The sequence below is a fragment of the Gasterosteus aculeatus genome, chromosome 7, assembly GCF_964276395.1.
Source record: "Gasterosteus aculeatus chromosome 7, fGasAcu3.hap1.1, whole genome shotgun sequence".
Classification (NCBI taxonomy): domain Eukaryota; kingdom Metazoa; phylum Chordata; class Actinopteri; order Perciformes; family Gasterosteidae; genus Gasterosteus; species Gasterosteus aculeatus.
The window spans coordinates 14,824,971-14,852,002 of NC_135694.1; the positions used below are offsets into that span (position 1 = coordinate 14,824,971).

General features: G+C 41.8%; 1 protein-coding gene and 1 long non-coding RNA gene across 4 annotated transcripts in view; both read left to right on the forward strand.

The window, feature by feature from the left end:
* ntm (neurotrimin) overlaps nt 1-27,032 on the forward strand; it is a 310,919-nt gene that overhangs the window by 143,873 nt on the left and 140,014 nt on the right. The gene's annotated exons all lie outside the window — the stretch shown is intronic.
* Nucleotides 23,407-23,903, forward strand: LOC144410417 (uncharacterized). The gene is made up of 2 exons (XR_013468466.1): nt 23,407-23,537; nt 23,641-23,903. It is a non-coding gene; the product is annotated as an uncharacterized LOC144410417 (long non-coding RNA).

Here is a 27,032-nt window from a genome sequence, read left to right on the forward strand (position 1 = left end):
AGTCTTTTGAACGGCTAGTCCTGTCCCACCTGAAGACCGTCACCGACCCCCTCCTGGACCCCCTGCAGTTCGACTACAGAACCAACAGGTCTGTAGATGCTGCCGTCAACATGGCCCTCCACTTCATCCTACAGTATCTGGACTCCCCAGGAAGCTACGCCAGGATCCTGCTTGTGGACTTCAGCTCTGCTTTCAACACAATCATCCCGTCTCTGCTGCAGGACAAACTCTCTCAGCTTTATCAACTGCACGGTATGCAGCGCCTTTCCCAATGTTCTCTGCATCGCCGACACTCTACAAAAATGTTTAGTCTGTGAGACAGTCAATGCTCGGATGCAGCGTGTGGTGTTCACAATGTATGCCTCAATAATGTCTTATAGCAGCAGGTGCTATATGCTGCTATATATAATAATAAGCAGGTTTAAGTCTTTGGATGTGTTGTCATGGTGATTTTATGGTGAAACTTGCTTTGTGGAACCGAAAAGCCTGACAAAATGGACCCTGGTCTTCATTTGGCATTGAAATAAAGGTTCTTCAACACACACCACCTGCTTACCTGTGATGTTGTATAACAAATGGATTTGTACCTTCCAAAATGAAATCAGACATAATTCCATTTGGGGACCAAATCAATGTTCACCATGTACCTATTTGACAAGAGAATAGCATTGAGACATGTGCTTAGTGATCAGTGTAGTCTCACTGTAACAAACTCCTGTTTCCCTTTGGGTTCTCTTGGAGCAAAATCACGGTCGGTACCAAGGTTTTTATTTGTATGCACAGACTATATAAAAAGACTGGCGTTGTCGCCCGCACTGCTCGTCATCCGTCACTCATCTGTTCATAAATGGCCAGAACACGGGTTCAATACAGCTGAGGCCACTAACGCCTCTTGCCGGCACCATTGCCTAAACCACTCCCCCTACTCGGTCCCCTCTGCAGCTGTGCCCAACCAAACTCTGCCACTCACTTTGCAAAACCACAGACCACAAAAAGGACCACAAAATCTCTACAGATCTGTGTCAGTGCTAAAGAAAGGTCTGGCTCCACACATCAATCAATCCACTCAATCACTAAGATCAGGATGAATGGTGTTGGTATCAGAAACCTTTATGAAATTAGGATTTCTGCAGTCAATAACAAATACTGGGATATTTTGGGTTCAGAGTTCCTACAAAATACAAGAAAAGACACATTCTTGACTATTTTGTCATTTCGGACTATTATTACTTAATAAAATGTTTCAAAGTTCATTTTAACATTTCATTTAAAGATTTAAAGAAAATTGTTTTGGAAATGTTTGCACTGAATAACTGACATCCGGTGTTCTTGTTATTAATTAAGTGATAATATTATATTTATATGCTATCATTCCAGTACATTCACTTTTCTTTTCTTTACATTCTGACTGGACAAAAGTAGCATTATATGTTCTACTCTACAGCACCTTTCCTAGATTAATTTATCATTCATATACAGGACATGGTTCAGATGGACTGTTTCCATGCCAACCAGACAATGAATAGATTGATTCTATTAACCAACACAAAAAATCACCACATACACTGTCCATTTCAAATTACAGCAGCACAGTTTTTTCAAATCTTTTGTACTACAAGCACAGCAGCTTCAGTCATTATTCCCCTTCACTGTAATATTCCTTGTGCCTTCCCAAAAAGCGTATGCTGGATGGTGATGTGCAGGAGGCAGCCAAGTTCAACCTCAAACAAATGTTTGTGATGGAAAATTGTTGTCTTAATAGCTTATATACTTCAGAATCACTGTTGGCTCATTACATGAGCACAGTATCATTTCATTTCCCTCAGCATAATGCAGGTAGCAGCTGTTGTGGCTCTATTTCTGTACTGTATTTACACAAGATTTCATTGTTGGTGTGAGCCGTCACTTCTGCTCTATGTTAGAATATTTGCTGGACTCGCTCTAACAAAAGCTATCACATTCCACACCTACTATCAAAGGGAGGACACAATCCGATTTCTTTTTCTTTTGTTTGTGTTAAGGTATCTCTACTATGCAGGAACAGCTCTGGACAAAAACCTCGTCCATCTTTGCAATCTTTGACACATCATTTATAGATGTGGAATAAAATGCCACATGAATCTAAACTAAAAGAACAGACTGCTCTTCATATTGTATATTCTTCATATTTTACTTTTCAGTTTTCCTTGTGTCCATTCTTCTGAAACTAGTACTATTACATGGCTTCATGAAATTACTTTTCTCATGGAAAAGGCGTTATTGAGCCATGACTAAAAGACGCATCCTTCATGTTCTGCATTTCAGTCACCCTGTCACACACCGCCCTGAGTTCCTTCTCCACCTCCTCTCCTGTGATTTATTGTGCTGGATATTAAGCTAATATCATGCATCGCCAAAGAGAAGTGTTCTTTGGCTCACAGGACCCCATTCAAGGTAATGTCCCTTCAAATCTGACAAGACACACCTGACAGAATTTGCGCAGAGCAGCCTCGACGTTTCTATGGAAGGGAAAACACAAGATGCCGGAATGAGTTAGCGTGGTCCTCAGAATGTGGACTGCTACACTTTGTTGCTTATTTTCCACTCCTTGAAACGGTAACCAGCGTGGACCCGAGAAATGAATAAGTGCATTCTCTAAACAATTGGTTACACTAATGGATCAATTTAGCTCAGAGGAGAAGTGAAATGCAAGCCACAGCTGATTCACTGATTCAGCTTTGAAGTTCACTGCAAAAGTGCAGACAATTTCTGAAGTGATCACAACACAACTAGAATTTGCTTCTCCGTAACTCTGGAGTAATGTTTAATTACTCAAGTCGAAGCCACATTTGCATGTGTGGTCGGGATGGCTATGAGTTGAAAAACTGTATGTATTCATTTTATTTTTGTATAGCCCAAATCCGCAATTTACAAATTTGCCTCAGAGGGCTTTACAGTATGTACACATATGACATCCTCTGTCCCAAAAGCCACACATCAGCACAGGAAAAATTCAATAATCCAATAAATAAAAACCCTTCCATGGGGGAAAAAGGCAAGAAACCTTAGGGAGAACGTCACAGGAGGGAACCCTCTCCCGGGATGGACAGACTACAATGGATGGCACGTGTACAGAATGAACAATGTAAATGATGTACAATACATTCAATTCTTATAACCGAAATGATTCAAATATTTGCGAGCAGTAAGCCAGGTGTACTGCAGGACCAGTGCAGGGACAACCGCCATCAGATAGAACCACCATACACAAGAGTCTGTGGGGAGGGAGAGTACAAAGAGTTTAGGAAAGGGTAATGTTGGTTTATGAGGACAGTAAAATATGAAATGATGATGATGATGATAGCAGCAGCAGCAGCAGCAGGTGTTAGCAGGGCCACGGTAGGAGGCAGGAACAGGGTCCAGATAGAACCATGATCCATGGAAACCTGTGAGGCGAGAGAGCACAAATACTCAATGGAAGAAACAAAGTTAGTAATGCGCATTAATGTTTGCAGAAATGGAAATGGGAACAATGGTGTAAGAAGCGGTAGGTGTCCGCGGGCCAGTCAGCAGTCAGGACCAGGGTTCAGACGGAACTACGATATACGGAGACCTGCGAGGCGAGAAAGCACAAAAAACTCTGGGAAAAGCTGAATTAGTGGTGTGCATTAACAAAACATGAATTATTGTAGAAGGAGAGAGTGAGAGAGGAGCTCGTGTCTAAGAATATATGCATCCCATCTTTGCTTTCATCCTGATACTCTGTAATGATCACTTTCTTTCATGTTACAATGTGTCTACAATGACATTATCCTTCACATATTATTATTTGTACAGTTGGATAAACTGAGGGAAGACACTACTCAGGCACAAAAGTTGCAGAGACAGAAGTTAATCCGTGTCTGCACATTTTAGTCCAATGCGTGAGGTTTGATCCAGTTGGGCTCCTCCTCCGAATGATAAGCTAGCTTGGACTCCGGGATGCAAAATACAGCTGTATCAAAGCTCAATAATAAGAATAGAGACATATTTTCTGACATTACATCTAAAGTACATTATCAGTTGTGTGTTGAGCTTTTTATGTTTTCTCATCTCAGATAAATGCCTCATTGGGCTTCATCCCAATAATACGAGTTTGAGCTTTAGTTTGGTTAAGGGAGAAATATGTACAACGTAAAGTTATATTAGAAAAAGTAAAGGCATAAAAGGCTCTTCAGTCACTGCCAGGCGGGGAATAGTGGATTGTCATGTTGACGCCAGCCCATCATCATGGCAAGCACTCCATCATGACACTGTCTGTGCAGAGCTCATGCTCCCCCACCATATCCATGAATGTAATTATTGTATTCATATCTTGGTGGGAGTGATGGCTCCGGGGTAACAAGCTTCTGGTTTGTTCTCTTGTGACCATGAGCCTCTAACATACACAGCGCTGTGCTGTGTGGGGAATTACATTGCACAGAAATATAACAGAAGTCATCCAAAGGTCCACATACGGCTCTGCATTCATTTTGTCTGTGTTTGTAGGGACCTAACTGTGAATATATTTGCCTGAGAAACTAAGTCAGATTTAAAAGATGTATAAAGACAGGAAAACCGAAAAAGTGACAGGTTGCATTTTTCTTTTGTCGCTAATGATTGATGATTCTCTGCTTATTCTCACAGTTTTGGAGGCCTCCACAGTCTGGTCCCTTGAGAGTGACTAAATGAGAACAAGTGACCCTGTTTGATGGGCATTAGAAAGAGCTCCAGGAGACTTGACACATCAACACAGGCAATTCTTTACGAGGTGTAAACAAATATGAAATATGAATATTTGGGCAATGGATGAAGAGCCCTTTCAACACAATTATTTGCTTATTTAAAAATATATTCTGTTTCACTATCTAATATCTATATACGATCCAATATTACTATCTTTTTATTTATAAATGAAAAAAGGTACCATACATGTATACATACAAAACCAAAGCCTAGTCCTAGAGGTAGTGACATCATTACCATCATAGTTCTGCATTTGGGCCAGTGAGAACAAGCATTTTACAATCAGCGATATCATGAGCTGTAATTTATTTTCAAAACTATGACAAGCATGGAGATTTTTTGGTTAGTCAGATATATGCTATTTACTTTTTAATGTAAATTGGAGGTTTCAGAACATTACCAACTTGTATAATTATATTATATACAGATACAAATACAGTTCTATGACTGGTTGTCTTTTTCTCCAACCTTTCATACCTTGTTGAAGCTCCCCATCCTATTATGTTGTTACCTATCCTATTGTGTTGATATACACTCACTGGCGACTTAGGTACACCTTGCTAATACAAGGTTGGACCCCTTTTACCTGCAGAACTGCATTAATTCTTTGTGGCATACTTTCAACAAGGTGTTGGAAACATTCCTCAGCGATTTTGGTCCATATTTACATGATAGCATCATACAAGATTTGTGTATATATATTGTGACAGGTTCGACCTATGGGGGGGGAGGGGGGGGTCTCGGAATGACGAAGACGCAGTCTGTTCCATTTGTAGTCTTTATTTTATGCTCAAATAGCAGCAGTCCCTAATCAATGAAAAGTGCGGAAATGACTGCGCTGCGTCAGGGCGCACCAGATGACCATCAACACGTATGACTTGGTCGTAGGCTGAGCGTAGGGTATCGTCACGAGACTGTTCGAGTGGAAAATCTTCCACAGCTGGTGTCTGTCATCCGCCCTGTCCTCCTCCAAGCCAAGTTGGGCGCCACTGTGACAGGTTCGACCTATGGGGGGGTCTCGGAATGACGAAGACGCAGTCTGTTCCATTTGTACAGTCTTTATTTTATGCTCAAATAGCAGCACGCGACCGGCCCCAGCCTCCTCGCCTCGCTCAGCCCTCGCTGTCGCCGGATCTCTCCTACTTTTAGCCAGAACAAACACAAACACTGATTAATATCAGCTGAGGCTAATTATGCCTCCTTATGCACCGTTCCCCGAACCACTCCCTTCTTCCCGCTGCAGCCGAGCCAAACCACGCCCGCCACCACATATATATATAGATTACATTATATTAAAGTTAACAAGTTATAATTGCGTTCAAATTCATTAAATAACGTTGACAATTATTTTATTGTGGGTTAATGCTTTTTTCTTTAAATTCTTATTATTTTGAAAGTCTGTTGCTCACTGGCTGTGAATACACACACAGACAAACCATTGGTCAAAGGAGTTGGGTTGTTGATCAGTATTGCCTTGGCAATGAGCCCAATAAGAGCATTTGAGGGGGAGGCCTAAGGTTGTTGCAGCGCTCGCATGAACCGAATGGTGGGGACAGAAAGGTAGCAATCTCTTACAGGGAAATTTTGAATTACAACTATCTTCCAGACGGCGAGATTGATAGAACCAAAATTATAACATGCATTAGTGATGGTTCTCCAAAGGAAACATTACAAACATGTACTTCACAGACTGTCAAGTCCCTGCACAGTAAATCCCAGCTGTGCCCTTAGTGCTGGACCACTTCCCTCTAACAAGGACACTTGCTAGTCAACATAGACATTGATGCCATTGATGCATAGATTATTAATGGATATAAAATAAATGTGTTGCTGCTGGAAAGATTTATAGAAAATAAGTTGAGCTTTAAAATAAATATTTTAACTGCTACTGTTAAAAGTACCTTATTTGTTTAAAGAGTGCAATATACTAACTTTGAATTTTGCCCATTATAATGTGATTGCTAAAAATTGTAATTGTTGTCCATCACTAATAATGTGTGTAACAGCCTTAAGTCTCTGTCTGCTTTAAATGGACATTTACAGAGTCAGCTGCCGTTTCCTGAAAGAGCTGTGATTTTCTGCATAGACATATGCTACCTGAGAAATCAAAAGTGGGTGGTCTTTGTGTAGGTTGCCATTCTGAAGCGAAGCACCGCTGACATTTTCTCAGCTGCCTTTCGAGACTTTCGGGCTTTCTCAAAAGGCTGACTGTCTTTGTGGCATTTAGAGTCCGAGCACTCGGTCTCATGCTGATAACGATTAATTTCCTTCACAATAGCTCAATCATCAAACTTTATTGTTACTCTTCTGTTTTAAGAACTTTCAAATTATAAGGTGTTAATAAATCCGAAGCAATCCAAAATTTGGATTATAATAAGATATCCAATCAAGGTTACATGAGGACATTTACATGACCAGGCTGTAGTGCAAGGGTTGGTGCTGCGGTAATGGTAGTTTGCAGCCTGGACAGAGCCTGGTGGAATACAAAAGTAAACTTAGCAATCACATTTGTCTGGGGAGGGATTGGCTCTTAAAAGCAAGATTCAATTGGGTGTTCATCTTTGCTACACAGAACATAAAGTGGGGAAACATGTTGAAAAGTAGAAAAGGTACATAAACTTGGTCAACACAGATCATTGAGAGTTAATAAAAGGGGGTAAGTGGTAAACAACATATTAAAACACCTCCAACAGCACCCATCTGGCCATCCAAGTTGAACATAAAGAGTCCAAAGCACCTTAGCAAAGCCTTACCTCCAAGCAATTTGCCTTTTATTGTTTACCATGATTTATATTTTTTATTTTGAGCAACAGGTCCACGGTGTTTAGGCAGAATGTAATAAAGTCAATAGGCTTATAAATACATTTAAGTGAATTTTGGATTTGCTCTGCATAAACACTGCTTTCAGTACATTTTCTGTGGCGTTAGATGGTATTGCAGTCTGTTTTGAAGGACAGTTGCACATAAGAAATCTTGCCTCTCCTTAACAGCAGTAGTTAGCTGCTAACAGATCACTGAATACATAAATGAATAAAGTGTGTGAGTGAGTGTGAAGAAGATATCATCGAATTACCCTGAAACAATTAAACACACTGCCACTGTCAACACGTTGTTAGCAATTTCCAAATGAATGAACTTCAGAAGAGATGCTTGGAAGAGCCATTCCAGTTGAGTAAAAATGTCAATTTGTGTTTTCATTCATTAGCATTTAAATTAATGTAGTTTCTCTAAGGAAGTTTGGTAAAAAAAAGTGTACAATGCCTGCAATTTCCTGGAATATTATTCAATATTCACTTTTCTTTTCTAAATCAGTGGGGATCAGAAGCTTTACTTTGCTTCAGATATCAGTATTCACCTGGAGTCAAATCACCTCCGCACATATAATGCAGTGATTTTATTTTATTTTTGTTACGGCACTGCAAGTCTTCGTTATTTCCCATTTAAATGATTTGTCATAATAATTAGCAGCTGAAAGATCATGATGATAAAGGTATAAAGTTGATGGGCTTATTTTGCGAGAGTCCTTGTTTCACCCTGAACAAGCTGACTCTCTGCAACAGTTCCACATCAGCGTTTCTCAATGGCTCCTTTCACCAGGCCCGCTCTTATCGCAGTGTGTGATGCAGTGAAACTGTGGATAAAGCGACAAGCTGCAGTTGATGATACAATTACACCAGGCCCCTCAGGAAGCTGCCCTAATCAAGCACTGGTATAACTTGGTTTAGAATTGCTCTGGCTGAGTTTTATAATGAAGTCCGGGAATACACAATTAGCATATGGCATTTGAGGATGTGATATTGTTTTATTAGCTGCTGATGAAATAAATTATTCATAATGATCAGTGCACACACAGACAAAACAGTAGTAGTACTGTAAGACTGAAAAGTCTTAGTATAAAAGAGGGAAAGAAAACTTTATGTTGAGCTATTTGACTCTAAAGGATTCTATGGAGTGATTGTCTGCTTATGTCAGTGATGAATAATAAAGCCAACGCTTAGTTCAACTCAGATTTATACCACAGCAACGTGTATTTCGTTAGTCTTTTCATTACACTTGCAGTGTTGAAAGGCTTTCTATGATTTCATCTCAAGGAATATTTATCACATTTTTTATACTGGTGTTGAGATAATTTTCTCCCTCCATCTGCTGCTTGCCGCAGTCGACCCGCATACAAACACACACACACACACACACACACACACACACACACACACACACACGTACACAAACCCACCAGCCAGAGTCAAGTTGTTTTTTTGTGCTACTAGCTGGATAGGGACATCAGAGTTTATGAGACATTTTTACAAAATATGTCAAGCTGTAGGGCTGAAGGTCAAGGTCATAAATGTACCCAAATATGTGTCATAAAAATGAGATGACCCCCTTCGGGGCTCCCAAATGTGCCACTTTAAACACAGTGGAGCAGGATGAATTGGATTCTCAGCAGGCATGTCCTTCACCTAACCTTTGTTGACATTGGCACTTTATTGGAAGAGATGAAGTGATTGCAGAGTGGAGCACACTCTTATTTTCTGATCTCACTTATTTTCATACGTTTCTGTTGTCTGCGACTAAGGCGTTCAGGACACCTGGGTCCATTTCTGCATGTTGACAGCTGGCAATGATAAAAAATATTCTCTCTGTTCACCACAGCAACGTTTTGAAAATATTTTTCCTCATAGGCCACAGGAAATAACAAATATTTCAGGGGCTATTTTTGGGATATAATGCTTAACATTTTTAATTTGTATCAGATAGATGAAGCCCACAGTGTAACATAATTTCATACACTGGTTATCAAAGGGTTATTTTGTTTCATGATTCTTCCTTGCAACACGAGGAATTAGTGTGAATTTGCTGTGTTTGAGACACTAATTGCACTTGCAAGGGGGGTGAAAACATTTTCACAAAACTCGCAAAACTGGAGATTTCCATGGGAAGTTAAGGTTTTGTTGCCAGAAACATAAACATGAAACGTTCTGTTGTTTTTGAACGTCTTTGTCATTACCTAACATATTGATTACTTGTTAAACTGAAGCAACGTTCATTTTAGTACCACGTTTATTTGTATACAGTAGGCTAACCTTTTACAGTAGTGAGAGTAGGATGTATGTATGTCTAAACAAAAGTACACCTTGATTATTCGATGCTGATGGGAGCCACCACAAAGCTTGAGTTGGGAAACTTATCATGAATAAAAGTAATAACTGCAATGAAAGGCTAAGCAATAACAACAGTATTCAAAACTATATTTTATATAGATAAGATGTATGGAATGCAGCACATGCTGTGTTTCTTTGCAACGTATATTGCTAGATATTGTGAACTAAATTTGTTTTTCTCTCATCCCGATGTGGACAGAGACCTGAAAGGATTCAGGAAAGAACGCTAAAACCAGAGGCCTGAGAAGCTTAATACATTTTACATTTATAACCCTTTTCCACCAAGGCAGAACTGGCTCTTTAGCCTGTGAAAAAGCAAACCGGTTCTTTGGAGGCTCGTCAGTTGAACCAACTCCGAACCAGCTCTAGCTCTGGCTCCGCACCAGCACCTGGTTCTTGTTGATGGAAAACGGGTATTAGAAGTCAACTTTTTTGAGGGGGGGATCATAGGAAATAAACTATTTCATTCAACGTTCATGTTTTTGTTGTTATAATTCTACTCACAAATGGATTTAAATTTGTATTGGAAATGTCTGCATGCATGTCCACTAATGTCATTTATGACAAGGTAAAAGTTAAATTACCACAAAACCTTCAGTTTATTCCCATTAAGTCCCATATATTCCAGTTAATTTCCATGGAAAATTTCCAACTTTGAATATTCCTGGAATTTCACAAGTGTACTTGTACTACAAGTTTAGGAAAATGTTGGGATTTGGGTTAAGTAACTAGAAGACGTGAGAAAGTCCATGGCAAATTAGGTAAAGTGGATGCCTGATTTCACACAGTGTGTAACTGTTTGTAGACCCATTAGGATTATATGGAGTTATATAGGGTTACCTTTTACACTAAAAAACGGATGTAATTGAAAGGTTTCAACCACATAGAACAGTCTCTCTTTTTCCTCTCAACAAAGGGTAGCCTCTGCAAACATGCCTTGAACAAAGCTCCTGTAATGTAAGTGTTAATTGGCTTCACAGTGCTGCAGAGTCCTAATGATATGCTGAACACAAGCCAGACAGCTCAGCACATGGTCCCTCTTCCTGGGAAGGAGAGGGGAAGTCTTTCCTCCTAAAACCATAATTCATTTCTGTTTACCACGGCTTCGGAGTGAGGAGCCCCGGCAAAAGGGGAGGTCTTGATCCAGGTCTCTCTGAGATTGCATTCGAATGCATGGCTGTCCCGTGACTCTATCGCAGCGATCTATTGTCTAACATGAGCCTCCATTGTAATCAAAGATAACAACAACGGCAGGTAAACAGACTGCATTTATTGTATAGAGCTCATTTGCTTCTCGTCTCTCAGTGGAAGATATGTCAAGGTCACAAACAAAGATAAAGTGAGTGGGCGTTTTTCATGAAGGCAGCAGTGAGGCAGAGCAGATGACAAAGTCTGAAAATGTTCTGCATATCATCATCTTGAAACGCTCCAGGGCTCAGTGACTCTCAGCCTCCAGTGTCTATTAATGTGGAGACTTAGAGAGTCTCGATTGTTTGCTGTTTTTATGAACTTGCCGAATATCGCAACACCTCAAAGTGTTTTCTTGTTTTCTTGAGATTTCAGCCAGAGCACCTAACACTTTATTTAGGCATTCACTGGCAGGTGTTTGCTGACTTAACAGCAAATGCCATGAAAGTGTACTTTTTGAGAATATCTTGTATTGCAGTTTAAGAGGCACTAATTCAAATCTGAAAGCTGGTAACCACCTGAATTGACTATCTCAAACCTATTAAAGAAGCAGGAACAACTCACATCCCAATCATTGATGCCAGTATGCGGAAGGCACCAGTGTTTTTTATTATGCCCACATATTTCACTGGCTCAAATAGATCCAGTGTTGGTGGTTTACAACGCATGCACAAACACTAAAACAAGTGGGAATAATACTTCTGTTGTCATGTACAAACAATAAATGCAACATAGATGCTCTCAAAGTTAACACACACAAAGAAAAATGAAATGAGGGATGACTATGTCAAAACAGGAACATGGACTAAAAACAATACTAAGCCGAAGATAAAAACATAAGTGAAATACATAAATCAGTCAGACACAGCCAAACAAAAAAAAACATGTATACAGGTAGACAAGGGTCCACCGGCAATTTCAAAACAGATGAACAAGTGACAGCAGACAGATCAAGGGAAGTTCCACACAGACCAACAGAGGTGCAGTTACATGCTAGCGGTTTACACTAACCATTTTTCAAATGAGTTCAAATCAACTATGTTTGTATTTCTCTAATGCTCACTGGCATGGAGTTCCATTATAGTGCACCTTTGTACTGTAAAGGCAGAACTCTTTCTGCGCGGGGTAATGCAATCCCCTCTTGCTGCACTCCTGAGCTGATAACCAGTTGCTCTTGGAATGCTCGTAGTACCCATTTAATAGAAATACATTGAACTCTTTTGTCTGCCCCTTCGGAGCACTTGAACAAAAATAAGAAGAAAGTTTACATTCTTAAAGAAAATGAATTTGGTGAATCTGTGCTACTGTAACTGCTGTTGCTAATTTGCCATTTTACAGCTTGTTGTTAATTGTAAAGCATGCAGAAGGTTAAAGGTACGATTTGGAGGTGTGAAAATTTAAGTGGAAGAAGTTGTGACTTGTATTTTGTAAAGCTTTGTGAAATATATTATTATTATTATTATGTTATTTTTTCCTCAGCTCCATATCATCAAGACAGTTTAGCAATCAATGAATTGCACACGAGACTTTCCTTTGCAATATTTTTACCTTTTAAAGGTTATGGCTAGTCTCAGTGTAGCAGCAACATGTGTGCTTACTCTTTCACCGAGAATGGTATTTTATTTTCATTTCATTATCCTTTATCCGAGTACTCAAAGAAATTGAGTCCACAGTCAAGATATAAGTGCAACGCAATAAAGAGACCCAAAAAGGGGGGAGGGAGTTGAAAAGAACGCTGCTTGTCGACTGATAATGTTGTTGATGATGAATGTCAAAAGGTCTTGCCAATGCACAGATAGCTTTATTCTGATGGGGAGGCAGAGTGCTATTGTAGGTTGCACTGGCATATTATGTTCCATTAGTTCTTTTGTTTTATCTAGATGGCCTCTGCACACATTGAAGTAGCTTTTTTCCAGCTGATACATGTCAGCCTCAATGAACCATGAACAGCCAGCGTTGCAGAACATCTTATCCGCGCATATTCCATTTAGTTTAATGATTAAGTTCATGTTTGATACCAGAATTATGCCCGTTGATGACTTTGGGGCTGCTTATTTATTTCTCTCTCTGTCTGTCTCTTACTACGGGTGGATTTTCCAAAAAGCGAAAGTGGACTCTATACTCTCAATTGTATCTGCCAGACAAGGACATATTGATCTATATGTCCCTCTGAATCTAAGTTGTACAATGTATTACAATTACATTTATTCACCTAAATACAACACGGTGCAGAGTCGCTTCCAAAGCCCAGTTTTGTTTGTTTGTTTTGGGTTAACTGTTTTCCATTAGTAAGAGAGGAGGGAACTGCCACTCCTGATGCATTTCAAAATTTCCAGACGACAAAAGAAGAACATAAAATAAAAAAGTGAAACAATTTAAAAAAAAAGCATTCCTATTTCCTCCAGTATCTCTGCATCGACTTTAGTTGAGGAGGTGGGAAAAGCTTTGCTCATGGCAGCTTGTGGTTTGGTGCGTTATTGCTGTAATCCCTGTTTGCGTGTTATTTAGCAGCTGGTCTGAAGACCCCCTCTGCCTCCAGAGCACTGGAGGCCCAAGAGGGCCTCCAGTGCTCTGAAGAAGCTGGTTCTTCCACCAGTGCTATTTCTCCTTCTCTCTTGCTTAAACTCAGCCTTGAGATGTGATTGGTCAAACCACAGACACCACATGGGTACCTGTGCTCTGGATTGACAGATGATAACAGATTTCTCCTCCAAAAAAGTTGGCGAATGATAGGATTAAGGATTCAGGCTCTCCAGCTTCCATCTGTTAGGCCTCTTCAACCCAACACTTTCCGAGGAGGAGGTTACATGTCCTTACAGCAGCACATCCAGCAGACAACCGCTTTAATGATCTGTACCATTAAACTAATTAACTAGTTTGCAATTCACTTTGTTTTCCTAACTCATGAATCAGTTTGACGATAGTTTATTACATTTTAACATATTTACATTCTTCAAACATTCTTCACTAAAACAAGCTTCATTTACATGGATTTGAAAATAAAACGGTCTGATATGTTACATATTTTATGACAGCTGTTATGATATAATCAAGAACACAAGTTATACACATTTATTTGTGCAGTATTGTGAAATTGTTAATATATTTTATCTAAATATTTTTAAGTTGATTTCATGTAAAAGATATGAGCATTGCACAATGCAACATATTAACGTGTGTAGACCAGGAGAGAAAAGACTGTATAGTTTAGTAAATGCATACAGGTCGGGTTGACATGCATACAGCGTTCCCATGTTTATTCAAAGCAAATCCCTATCACCTCCGGTCCTACACCTCCAGTAGGGCTGTGTCTACATTCATCACTCAACACAAGAGCAGAAGGATCATTACAGAATGTGCACCCTTAAAATATGTGTGTGTGTGTGTGTGTGTGTGTGTGTACAGCTTAGTAAGCACTCACATCACACCACACAGCCTTTGACACCATCTCCCTGAAGAGGTAGCTCTCGGGATGTTGCAGAAAGTAAAATGAAGAAGCGGTTGTAATGTGATTTGCTTCCTTGGGCCTTGAATCCCTGCATGATGTACAGAAGAGAAGCACTGCCACATATCACAATGTTCTTTCCTTATCAAAGGAGTTCATTTAACTTATCTGTTCGACTACAAAGGCTTTTTTAGGTTGCCTTAAGACTTCCTCGGATATGGGAAATTAAACATGTGCCTTAAATGACCTCTGGCATGCTCCATCTCCTGTAGACCATCTGGTTGGAAAAAGAAAGAGGACATTTTAAACTACAAATACATTTTTGTGTTTTTTTAGGATCGAAATGGGAAAAACCATAGTACGTCTCTGTTTGGCCTATCACTCACTGGCCGTGTTCCTGAGGATCTCTCATGAGGGCTGAGGTTTCGCCTGTGATGGCTAACACCTACTGTGTGTCCTTGCCCAAATTTATATAATGAAGAGATATAATGATCCCACTCCGTCTTGTTGCAGGAGGAAGCTGCAAGTCTTCAATTATTTAATTAGCCATTTACTGAGAGGATGTGACACAACTCTGTATTCATTGTCTTATGCAGCATGACAAGACATATTGTGGGAAATTAGCAACATTTAAAAAAGTTGTATTTCTATGACAACTGGTCATCTGGAAAATGTCTGGGGAAAAAAAAGCTTATCTGAGAAATTAACTCTGCTCCGAGGTTTTTAATATTTACTTACAAAAGAACTGTGTTATTGTCCTTTCTTGGATGTGTTGGTGCTAATACGGCTCATCCGAGTTTGGAAAAAACATCTATGTTGTTGCGTAAATAAGACCATGTGAATATTCGGTCCATTTAAAATTTCCATGCCTCATTCAGCAATGCTGAAATCAATTCAAATTGATCATAGGTCTGCCAGCCTTAGACAACAGACACATCTGAAACACCTCATCAATAAATTGTATTTTGTGAAGGAAGGAATGATTGCTTTGATATTTATGGAAACTATATTTCCGACATGAGCTGTTAGACAGCTGTCAAATTAAATGTGCGCGTATAAAATCAATTAAATATAGAAAGTACTTAAATAGAAACTCTATTTAACTTTATATTACAGATTAAAAGAGTCTCCGGTAGTCATCATGACATCATTTGAAAAGACTGAATTCTACACACATATTATATAGACTAAATGCAATATTTCTGAAGTTGCTCACGGTGATAATTATGTTACTGCCTTTGCACAAAACCAGAGGTGCACAAATATATATATACCGTATATACCTGTACTGTTTATTTTTACTTTAGGAAAAATTGTGTAGTAGAGTAGCTTGCTATGATAAAATTAGTATGATTAGAGATCATGGGCTCCATTGACTTTCTTTACATGTATAGCATTATCGATGTTAATATGCGACATGAGTGTCATTTCAGTCTGCTGATCTTCGCAGCCTGGCTCTAGGATCTGTGCTTCTTATTGGATCCATAAGGTGCTTTGCAGCCAACCGTCTCCACTCACATCCATTGGACTTGAAATTCAATAAGTGTTTACAGCAGACACTCCATTTCAATTGTGCAGTGCTTAGCATAATACACTAATTAAAGGTACTTCACTCGTGATGATAACATTTGTGGATTAAGGCACACTAAAATGAATGGTAGTCAATCTTCTTATGAACTTTCATACTATTCAGAACTTGCTTACACTTGCTGTTTTTCCTTTTTGTTTTATAAGGCTGCAGTACAGTAGGCCTATACTGGAGTCGTGTAGTGCCCTCCGTAGGCACCACATCAGGCCCTCTTCTATGGGATTCATTCATCAAGGTCATGGGATATTATACAGAAAACAATCTGACTGGGGGCAATCAAACATGTCAACATTTGCACAGCCTACATTTAGATTAAGCAAATACAAACATCAACATTGCGTCACTGGATTGGGGGAGTGCGTGGTTGTTTTTTATTTAAAATGCAAGTATCCAAACTCTATTATTAAAAACCACCTGCCACCTTACGCAATATCTGGTGAAAGTTTTGACAGCCAATTTATCTGCGTTTATTAAGATGCAAACAGTGGAGTCATTCAAGGATGAATTGGTCTTTGTACTTTTCGCATTGTCAACAAATTGCATGAAAGATAAAACCAGAGCTGTGTTAGTGAGCGACCCCTCTCAGACGCTGATGATCGGTGTCTCTTAACTGCACGTCCATTGGTTCCAAGAGAATCCATAAGTGACTCACAAGCTTCTTTTTTTCATTGAAGCCAATGCTCCTGTTCTGCCCATGGGTCTGGGGAGTTGGCGCCCCATTCATTCTTTTATTACATAGGCAAGAGGAAAGTGCGATCTTTTGGCGATTGGATTATCCTCGACCCAGATAAACAGGGGCCAGGAACAGGAGTTCTGCTTCTCCAGAACCTCCCCCTGGAGTCCAGACACTGGTGGTGGAGGTGAAGCCAGGAAGTTGCTGCAAGCTGATGCTGCCTGGAGTATGACTGAAGGTGGCCGGAGGTGCCTGGGGTGGAGGAGGGTTGCATCCGGTCTGACCTGCAATGACGGCTGACAGGACCCGCGGAGATCACTCCTTAAAAAGTTTGACAGCAAGGTTATGATTGGTTAAAAGACCCACTGGCGCATCTGGTGGGTTGATTGTTACTCGTGGACGCCCCCCTCTGCCTTCGCTGCTTGCGTAATGCTGAGATGCCAGACATTCCTAAATGACCTGCTGTGTAAGGAGAGCCTTCCTTCCAGAACTACTGCTTAAGCTCCATTTCAATCAGGAGGGACTCATTCTGCAACATTGATCCTTTCATTACATAGGTAACAGGAAATAGTGCAATCTTTTCAGCCGCAGCACCGCACTAAGCAAAAGAGAAAATTCGTTACTAGCGCAATGGTTTACTTAATCACTGGTTAGGTGAGCTAGCCTGAGTAGATCAAGTGAAGATGAAGCAAATCAGTCAACTGGTCACGATGCACGTGGAGGCAACTGGACCAGGATGGCTGTAAGCACTAGTCTCTGATAAGCTTCAAGAGATACCCTCTACCCTCCCCGGTGTCATGCAACACCCGCAGCTTGTCATATGGCATCACCACATCAAGACACCATGTATATGCTTGACTTACCCGATGGTTATGATTTCCATTCCCATTGATATCCTAGGATCGTGTTGACGGCTGAATGTAGGACTGGAAAGCCGATGAGGACCATGGTCCAATCCCCTGCAAGGAGAACGCTGAGAGGCCTTGATTGGCAGCTGAGGTAGCCGCACCTATTCTGAAAGAAACTCCAACCTTGTGCTTGGCCCCATGTTTTCCTCCTGTGTTAGTGGAATGGAGCGGAAGGGATTGGAAACACTGCACCAATTTGTGCAGCGAGGTGCCTGAGCTGTCTACCAGAAAATCTTCCAATAAATGCAACACGGTGGGAACCCTGACTCTGTTCAGTAGAATCCAGCACAGCGCTTCATCAATTTGGTTGAATATGCATGGGCTGCTCCTACACCCAAACGTCAACTGTACCCCAAAATAGAATTTAGAAATCCAAACAGATGCCACTCCGAAGGATGAATAGGCACTATTTTAGATGCGTCTGTGATGTCGGCTTTTGCCAGCCGTGCTCCTTGTCCCGCTAATTTTATTAACTTAATGGCATTGCCAACCTAAGTGTAATGAGGGCAGAACGGTTCAGGCGGGATGAGGCTTGTGATGCTTGGTAGGGGGCCGAACCGGGGAGCAGATAAGTCGAAGATTAATCTCTTCTTCCCTGAATACTTCCCCGTTGCTACCGCTATAGGACTTGTGCGAAACACCAAAAATGGAGAGGATGTGAAAGGACCAATGACAGACTTCCTTCTGACTTCTTTCTTGATTAGCTGACAAACCATACATGGGTCATTTCCAGCCGATAGCAGATTCCTCGCTACATATGTTGGTGTTGGCCTAGTAAAGAAACCCTGTGACAACATCGTGAGCAAATGGTCCACGAACACAGTGTCCAGATGAGACGATAGTTCACTGGACATTTATTGGTGTCGGGGGATGTTTTTGTCAAAATGTTTTTGACCCACAATGTTGCCCCCCTCTTGGTGGGATTGTGGCTGCGCGCCGGGGGGCAAACTGATCGGGGATGCGCATCCCTGCAATTGCTACAGACATGGAGGAAACAGCAGTTGGGATATGTACACACACTTTCATTGAAATAATTACAAATTTGCATGTTACAATGACTTGGCACCTCCCGTCCTTTTGCTATCAAGGGTACTCCGTGCCCGTGGAGATGCTGCCTACGTCACCACGTGTCCCAACTAGGAGGCTGAAATGCCGCAGCGGGACAGAATGTGCTTTGATGCTTCACGTCCACGCACCCGTGACACGATAATGTCTGTGTGCCACCAGCGACCATTACCAGCAACTCTGTGTCCAGCAGGGACCAGACCAGCCTGGAGTTATGTTGTGTAAGACGTGATGTATTTCCTTTTTTCCTGCGGCGCTTGGGACGCGCCTGCCTTCTTGGCTCGTTTCCTCCCCGGCACTGGCAAGTGATCGACAACGTCCTGGCTATCTGTCAACCTCATTAGCTCACGTAGCTCGGCAATCAGGAGGTCTGGAGCTGCCAATACGCCATGCTCTCCCAGTTGCTCCCAGAGGGCTTCTTACTCCTCCCCTGGGGAGCAAAAAGTTTGACAGCAAGGTTATGATTGGTTGGGCCGCATCTGGTTAGTTTGCTTGCGTAATGCTGAGATGCCAGACATTTGTAAATGACTCGCTGAGAGTCTTCCTTCCAGAACTACCGCTTAAGCTCCATGACAATTTTTTAACAACTAAATAACATTGCTGAGATTCGCTGTTCAACAGAAGCACATCAGACACAGATAACGTTCATGCTGATCTCCCATCAGCATGAATGTCACCAACTGGAGCCAGGCACCTGCTCCTTGTGCCGATGCTCAGGCACATAACATAATGTAACACTGCATTTGTGCTGCTGCAAGTCAGCTTGTCAGCTTACATTAGTGGATCTCAATTACATTTGCAGCAGACTCACAATTTCTCCTTTGTGTGGCAGTTACCACAGTACATGTACATACAACTTCTATTTTGATGAATTTTATTTTTTTTATTGACTAAACATGCGGTTAATTTGAGATGTCACACGGACCATTGATGTAAATGCGGAATGGCTGATTGATTGAACAAAGACCTATGTTGGTATTGATCCTAGTTGAACATAAATCATTTACCTTCCAGTGTGTGCTTTGAGAAACTCTATTTATAAATGAGGATCAGTTTATTTAAATGTTATAAACTACGTTGTAGTTCTATGACGCTGTCCCTCAAAAGCGGTTTGTCAATGTGTGTCCTTGGGTTCAACACAACACAACTATGAGCACAATGCTGAGAGGAAGTTTGTCGGCGTGGTGTAGCCAGGGATCATATAGCAGGTTATCTGCTTGTGATTTTTAAATCTGAGGGACTTTTGGTGAATGAAAAGAGTTGAATGATGTGTGATTCTCCTTCTGGCTGCATCCTGCTGAAATTCTATCATCTACTCCTCCGCTTTCCAGGCGGATATCCATACTCATGCTGCAACGCCGCCCTCCATTCTGTCCTTCCACTTCAACAATCTCTGCTTTTAGCTGGGGATGCCACACAAGCCCTAAGGGGAGACAATTGATCCCCTTGTAGTCGTCGAGTCTGTCTCAACTGTAACTGAACAAATGCATCTTTTAAGCATTCACATTTCCTTGTTTTTGAAAGGTATAAAACTGACTGACAGGCTGCTTTTCTTTTGTCCTTCTGAGTTGTCACCTCTCTGTAACCTTTCTCCCTGCATATACTGCATTAATTATCTCGGTTTGAAGCAAGCACAGGCACACAATCAGTAAGAATTAAAGGTTTTATCAAGACATGAGCAACTAAACAAAAGTTTGTTGCCACAAAAAGGAAAAAAGACTCTCTAAGGAGCTGACGTCGAAATTAGTCACTCTCTTTTTTCCTCCTCTTCTTTTAATCTGCTCACACACTGTAGATTTGGGGTTCGTAAAAATGTGTTACTTGGATGGTGGGCTGAGTTCTCATGCACCGTCAATATCATTGAAAAAGGTATGACAGAAACCTCTAAATAATACAGAAATAACAAGCTCAATCCTCCTAATGGGCAATATGGAAAACACAATCTATTTTGGGTAAATGTACCACATATGGATAATAAAATAAAAAAGAGACACCAACTTCAGGGAATAAGGATGCAGCTCTACTGTCCTCTGGAGGAAAATGAAGCGCATCACAGCCTATCTCAGACAAGAGTAGGGACGATCCCTTTGTTAATAATGGTTTGCTCATGAAATATGTATTATTGGGTGTAGTCTTGGTCAAGTATTGCATGAAATACTACGTATTTGGTCAGACCTACTTGGATTGTACACTTATGTTTGCCTAGGTTTCAATGGAAGCAGACTGGCCAATTATCTTTTCTGCTCTATAGTCTCTCATGTGTGGATGTACTTCCAACCACTCCAAGCACTTCCCAGCACTTTCATGTAGGGTTGGTAGATATGGAGCTGATCACTGTTACCCGCTGTGTTATAGTAATCCTCCTCATCCTGAAAGGCTTAAAGGAGATTTCAATCTTTTCATCAATTTTTAAAATGTTAAAATTCTATGTAAAAACCTGCTACCATTGGCTCACCACCAACAATAGACCCAGCTTAATGACATTTCTAATGATGTGTTAGAAATTGCGAATAAGTATGTCAACACGTTACTGAATCAGGAATCAGGAAACATTTATTGCCATAATATGTCATACATACAAGGAATTTGACTTGGCGGTTGGTGCGTGACAGTACACTGTGTAAGAATAGACAACAACACAGCAGTGCACAAGTAATAAAGTAAAAAAAAAATGAAATCATAATGCTATGGGTTAGTAGAATAAGGCTATGGGTTAGTATAAAATAAGAGAGAGGTTAAAGATTAAGTTAAAATATTAAAATAAGACAGTAAAGTGACGTGTGCAGTATGAAAGAAAGTGGAATGGTGGAATGTCAAAGTCAGTCAGTGGGGAACCGGGCTCTGTTGATGAGCCTGGTGACTACCGGTAACTGCTGACGGGAAGAAACTGTTCGTGTGGCGGGAGGTCTTAGTCCTGATGGACCTCAGCCCCCTTTCAGCACAAACAGGTTTTGTCTGGGGTGTGAGGGGCTGGCTACGATCTTTTTAGCTCTGTTCTGTCCCCATCAGCACATTAGTTCACTTAAATGTTTTGTTTTTCTCTCATTGCTGGCAGTAGTCGTTTTACCTGCGTGTGTTCCTTTAAGAACTGTGGGACCGTTGCACCATGGGATTTAGTCAGGAAGTTGAATGTAATCAGGACAGCCTCACGTTTTGTGTTATCTCTCCATACTATCCACGTCAATCTTCCACGCTCCATGCCTTTGGCAGCATTCTCGGTATGTAAAATAGATGCCGACATACTGTTCTTGTATATTTGTTAAGTATTGTCAGTAAGTTTGATGCATATTGGGCTGAGAATGTGCTTTAGTGGGCCGGTTCACCGCTGTTATCATGGGTTGTGCTACATGTAGATATATTTGGATGAACAACGTGGGTTATATTATGTACATTATATAGCAATCACTGCATGAAAAGTGGGATTTTCGGCAGTATGCGGCACTGTAAATTGTCGTGGAATTTCAGGTTTGCGGCAATTTGCGGGCAACGCCGAAAACTGCCGTAAATTGTCAGAAATTGATGTGGGCCTCCCTTGGCAGTTCCCCCATGACTCCCCTCCTCCTAATTCTAGGGGAGGCTTTGACATGTAAATGAAAATGCTGTGAGCTATACAAATGCAAATCAGGGTCGCAGAGGGAGTTTCAGGTGACATTTTTTAGCATAACACTTAGCATGAACATATGCTGACCTTTCTGCTCTGCATCTATCGATTAAGTTACATTCATATATGTTACCCGTTTACATGTCATGGCAAAACATTCAACCTCAGAGACACAAGGGTACATCTGATGATACATTGTCAACATTGCATGTCTGTCAGACTCAAGAGTGTCTGGTGGAATGGAGAAAGAGGCACCAGTGTACAGTTTTCTAGGGAAAGTCGTTCTGCTGACACCAAAACACTGCTTTACATAAAGCATATCAGCTGTTTCAAAGTCCCAACCATTTGTCTTCCTAAAATACTGGTCCTTCCGTATAACAATAACCTCGTATGTAATTGGAGGACCCTTAGACTCCTCGTCCAATCATGTGTGAGGTCATAGGCATGACTGATACAGCAGTACTTGCAAGACGAGCATACAAACAGACACGTGTGTTACTACATTCAGAAGGACTGTATCTCCAGTTCCTTTGTTTGGTTTTTGCTGGTTCGTGAATAATGGCTGGACGACGTCTCGTGTTCAACTCGTCTTCAACTCCTCTCCGCGGTCACCAACTTTCGGCCAGTCCGCAGACAGACGAGAAGAAGCTGCTGAATGCTCTCAGTGGATCGTCTCGTCAACTCCAACAACAAACTGCCGATATCAACGAGCGGTTCGCTCCACTGGAGCGTTCGGGACTCTGCGGGTTTCTGTCCATGGAGGAGAGGAGACGGGCGCACAATCCCAAGATAGCGGTAAGAATACGTTTGATGACTGCAAGCTAAGCTAAAAGTAGCATAGCCTCAAACGAAAGCTAAGAGTAGCCTAGTAGCCTTACAAGTGAGCAGAAACAGCTTTATTAAAGTGTATTTTCTTTGCCGTGTCGTTTACAGGAAGCGGTGCGCCGTCTCTCACAACTCCGAGACGAACTACAGGCGCTACGAACCGGAGCAAGGGTCAGATTTAAAGAAGATGCTTTCATTCTGCGGTATAAGGGAATATATACGTATAGATACCGATCATAACTGTACATTTTGTTTTCACAGACTAATCTCGCCTCATAATGAGGCGGTGACCTCGTATTTGCTCTGGGAAAAGTCCAGATTTAGACGACGTCATTGTGTGTAAGTAACGCCGTTTACTGTTTCTCCTTCCTTGTTAAATGTTACTGTGACTTGCGTTTGATTTTTTTTGTGTTCATATCACACTCATTTAATTGTTTTACAGCTCCCTATGAGACGTATTTTGAGACGAATGTTGGCGGGGGTCTCGGGGTGGATTGTACGGTCGCCACACACACACGAGGCGCCTGCACAACAGACCTGCCTCGGAAAACACGGCGCCAGTGACGGTCTACAACCCCGAGGAGGCAAACGGACATTTTACTGAGCTGTAGTTTTTAAACCGCCGTTACCCAAGTGTGGGCAGATCTTCACTTTGTATGTAGTTGTTGTTTGTGTGTTGTTAATAAAGCTCTTTCTTTGCATAAACATGTGGCAAATGTTCATTTTCTCTATAAATTCATTGATGTCCTGGTTGGTATCCTAATAATAGTGTAGTAGCCTATATAGGATAACCATGAAATGAATATACAGCATAATATGAATATATAAATAAAATGAGGAGGGTGACCAATAGCGACAGATCTGCCAACCAATCACGAGTGATTGAAAGTTGTGTTTTCATCCAATCATGAACAAGGAAACTCAAGCCTGGTCTGCCCAGGTGTGGTTTTGCTGCCAATCACGAGTGATTTTATTTGTTCGTAAGTTGTGGTTTCATCCAATAAGGAGTAAGGATATTCAAGCCCGCTCGGCTCGGCCACCCGCGGTTTCGCTGCATTCATATGCTAATTCGGGCCATTCACACCTCCGCCAGCTCTCCACATACGTCATGGTTCGTTTCCGACAATTTGTGGCACGGACAAACGCGACGTGCGCGGGTTGCAAATTGTCGGAAATTGTCGGAAATTAGGGAGATTTCCGGGCGTTTACGGGGACGAAAATCTCACTTTTCATGCAGTGAATGCATTACATATGTCCTTTGTTTTGGCTTTTATGTTAGCTACTGTGTGTACTACCGCATTGCATTGGTATGTAGTTTAATTGTTTTTACAACTGCCATTATATAATATTTGCGACTCCTTAATATGTAAGTAACAGGTAATCTTGTTTCATTTCCCAATTTCACCCTTTCTAGTCAAATAAACGGAGTTAAGACGATCCCAGTCTCCAGTGTTTGATGGTGGAAGGTGTTTAGCTGCTGGTCAGATTGCACAGGGTTACGTACATGCAGAACGAGAAAAGCTCGCTTCAGAGACCTGGAAGCGAAAAAGTCCTGCAGGGACGGCAGATTGCAGCCGATCACCCTCTCTGCAGAGCGGATGACACGCCTGCCCTTGTCCTTGGCTGTGGCTGCAGCGTACCAGACGGGGATGGAGGAGCAGAGGATGGACTCGATAATGGCCGTGTAAAAGTGGACCATCATCGTCTTTGGCAGGTTAAATTTCTTCAGCTGCCTCAGAAAGAACAACATCTGCTGAGCCCTCTTGGTGATAGCGCTGACGTTCAGCTCCCACTTGAGGTCCTGGGTGATGATGGAGCCCAGGAAACGGAAGGAATCCACAATAGTAATGGGGGAGTCGCACAGGGTAATGGGGGAAGGTGGGGCTCTGTTCCTCCGGAAATCCACAACCATCTCCACTGTCTTTAGAGTGTTGACGTCCAGGTTGTTCTGGCTGCACCACGACACCAGATGGTCAGACTCCCACCCGTAGGCGGACTCATCCCCACCAGAGATCAGTCCAATGAGGGTGGTGTCATCCGCAAACTTCAGGAGCTTGACGGACTGGTGACTGGAGGTGCAGCTGTTGGTGTACAGGGAGAAGAGCAGAGGGGAAAGAACGCAGCCTTGGGGGGAACCGGTGCTGATGGTCCGAGAGGCTGAGACATGTTTCCCCAGCTTCATGTGCTGCTTCCTGTCAGACAGTCTGTGATCCACTTGCAGGTGGAGTCGGGCTCGTGTAGCTGAGAGAGTTTGTCCTGCAGCAGAGACGGGATGATGGTGTTGAAGGCAGAGCTGAAGTCCACAAACCGGATCCTGGCGTAGCTTCCTGGGTAGTCCAGATGCTGGAGGATGTAGTGGAGGGCCATCTTGACAGCATCGTCCACAGACCTGTTGGTTCTGTAGGCGAACTGCAGGGGGGGGGGGGGTCGGTGAGGGACTTCAGGTGGGTCAGAACTAGCCGTTCAAAAGACTTCATGACTACAGAGGTTAGGGCGACGGGCCTGTAGTCATTGAGTCCTGTGATCCTGGGCTTCTTGGGAACAGGGATGATTATGAACGCTGGTGAGTCAGTTTTGTTGGCTTTTTTCTTTTTTTTAAAACGCTGGAAGCGTTAACGTTTTGATTCATTTGAGCCACTCCAGGACTCTGAGTGTTATTAAGAAAGGTCAAAACCTTGTGGCTGGATTGAGCATGAAGGCCAAGAAATGTTCTCCAACTCACAAGTACAGTAGTTCAGTAGTTGGATCCAACCTGATGGAACTTGAGAGGTTCTGCAAAGAAGAATGGGAGAAACTGCCCAGAAGTAGGTGTGCCACGCTTGTGGAATCATACCCAAGAAGACTTGAGGCTGTAATTGCTGCCAAAGGTGCTTCAACAAAGTATTGAGCAAAGGCTGTGAATACTTACGTACATGTTATGTTTTCGTTCTTTATTTTTAACAGATTTGCAAAAATTTGTCATTATGGGTTGTTGTGTGTAGAATGTTGAGGAAACTAATGAATTTAATCCATTTTGGAATAAGGCTGTAACATAACAAAATGTGGAAAAAGTGAAGCGACTTTAGAGCAAAATCCTGCCTGCCGCCTCTCTACCCCTGTTTTCATAGCCTTTGTAACTTAGCAACAGCTTGGGTAAGTGGCTTGGAGCTGAAAAATGAGGAGGGAGAGGTAATCAACCACCATATAGTTTCTCGACGCCCCCCATTGTTATTGTCTTTCTACACTGAATCAGATGGTAATAATTACCTTGATTATTTTTGTAAACTCTACAACTGTACCTTGTGTGATTCACCGCGGTTAGCATCCTTCCGTTTCCTTGGCTCCATCATCACCCAGGATCTCAAGTGGGAGTTGAACATCAGCTCCATCACCAGGAAGGCTCAGCAGAGGCTGTTCTTCCCGAGGCAGCTGAAGAAATTCAACCTGCCAAAGACAATGATGGTGCAATTCTACACGGCCATCATCGAGTCCATCCTCTGCTCCTCCATCACTGTCTGGTACGCTGCAGCCAAAGCCAAGGAGAAAGGTCAGAATGCAGCGTGTCATCTGTGGCAATAAATGGCTTCTCATTCTAATTCTACAAGAAATTAGTATGTGTCTTAACTTTAAAATATCACATTTTTCTGATTGGGTTACTTGGTTTTTGTTAGTTATTATGTATCCTGACAACATCAAAAACAAGCGAAAATCACGCACCTGGCATTGTAGGTAACTAGGTAGGGCAGGTCATCTGCCCAGTCAACTGCCCAGGAGGTACCGGTCACTTCCTGTTATTCATTCGATCACCTATAAAGAGTGACTTGGATATGTATAGGACTTGTTGCCCTGTTCAAT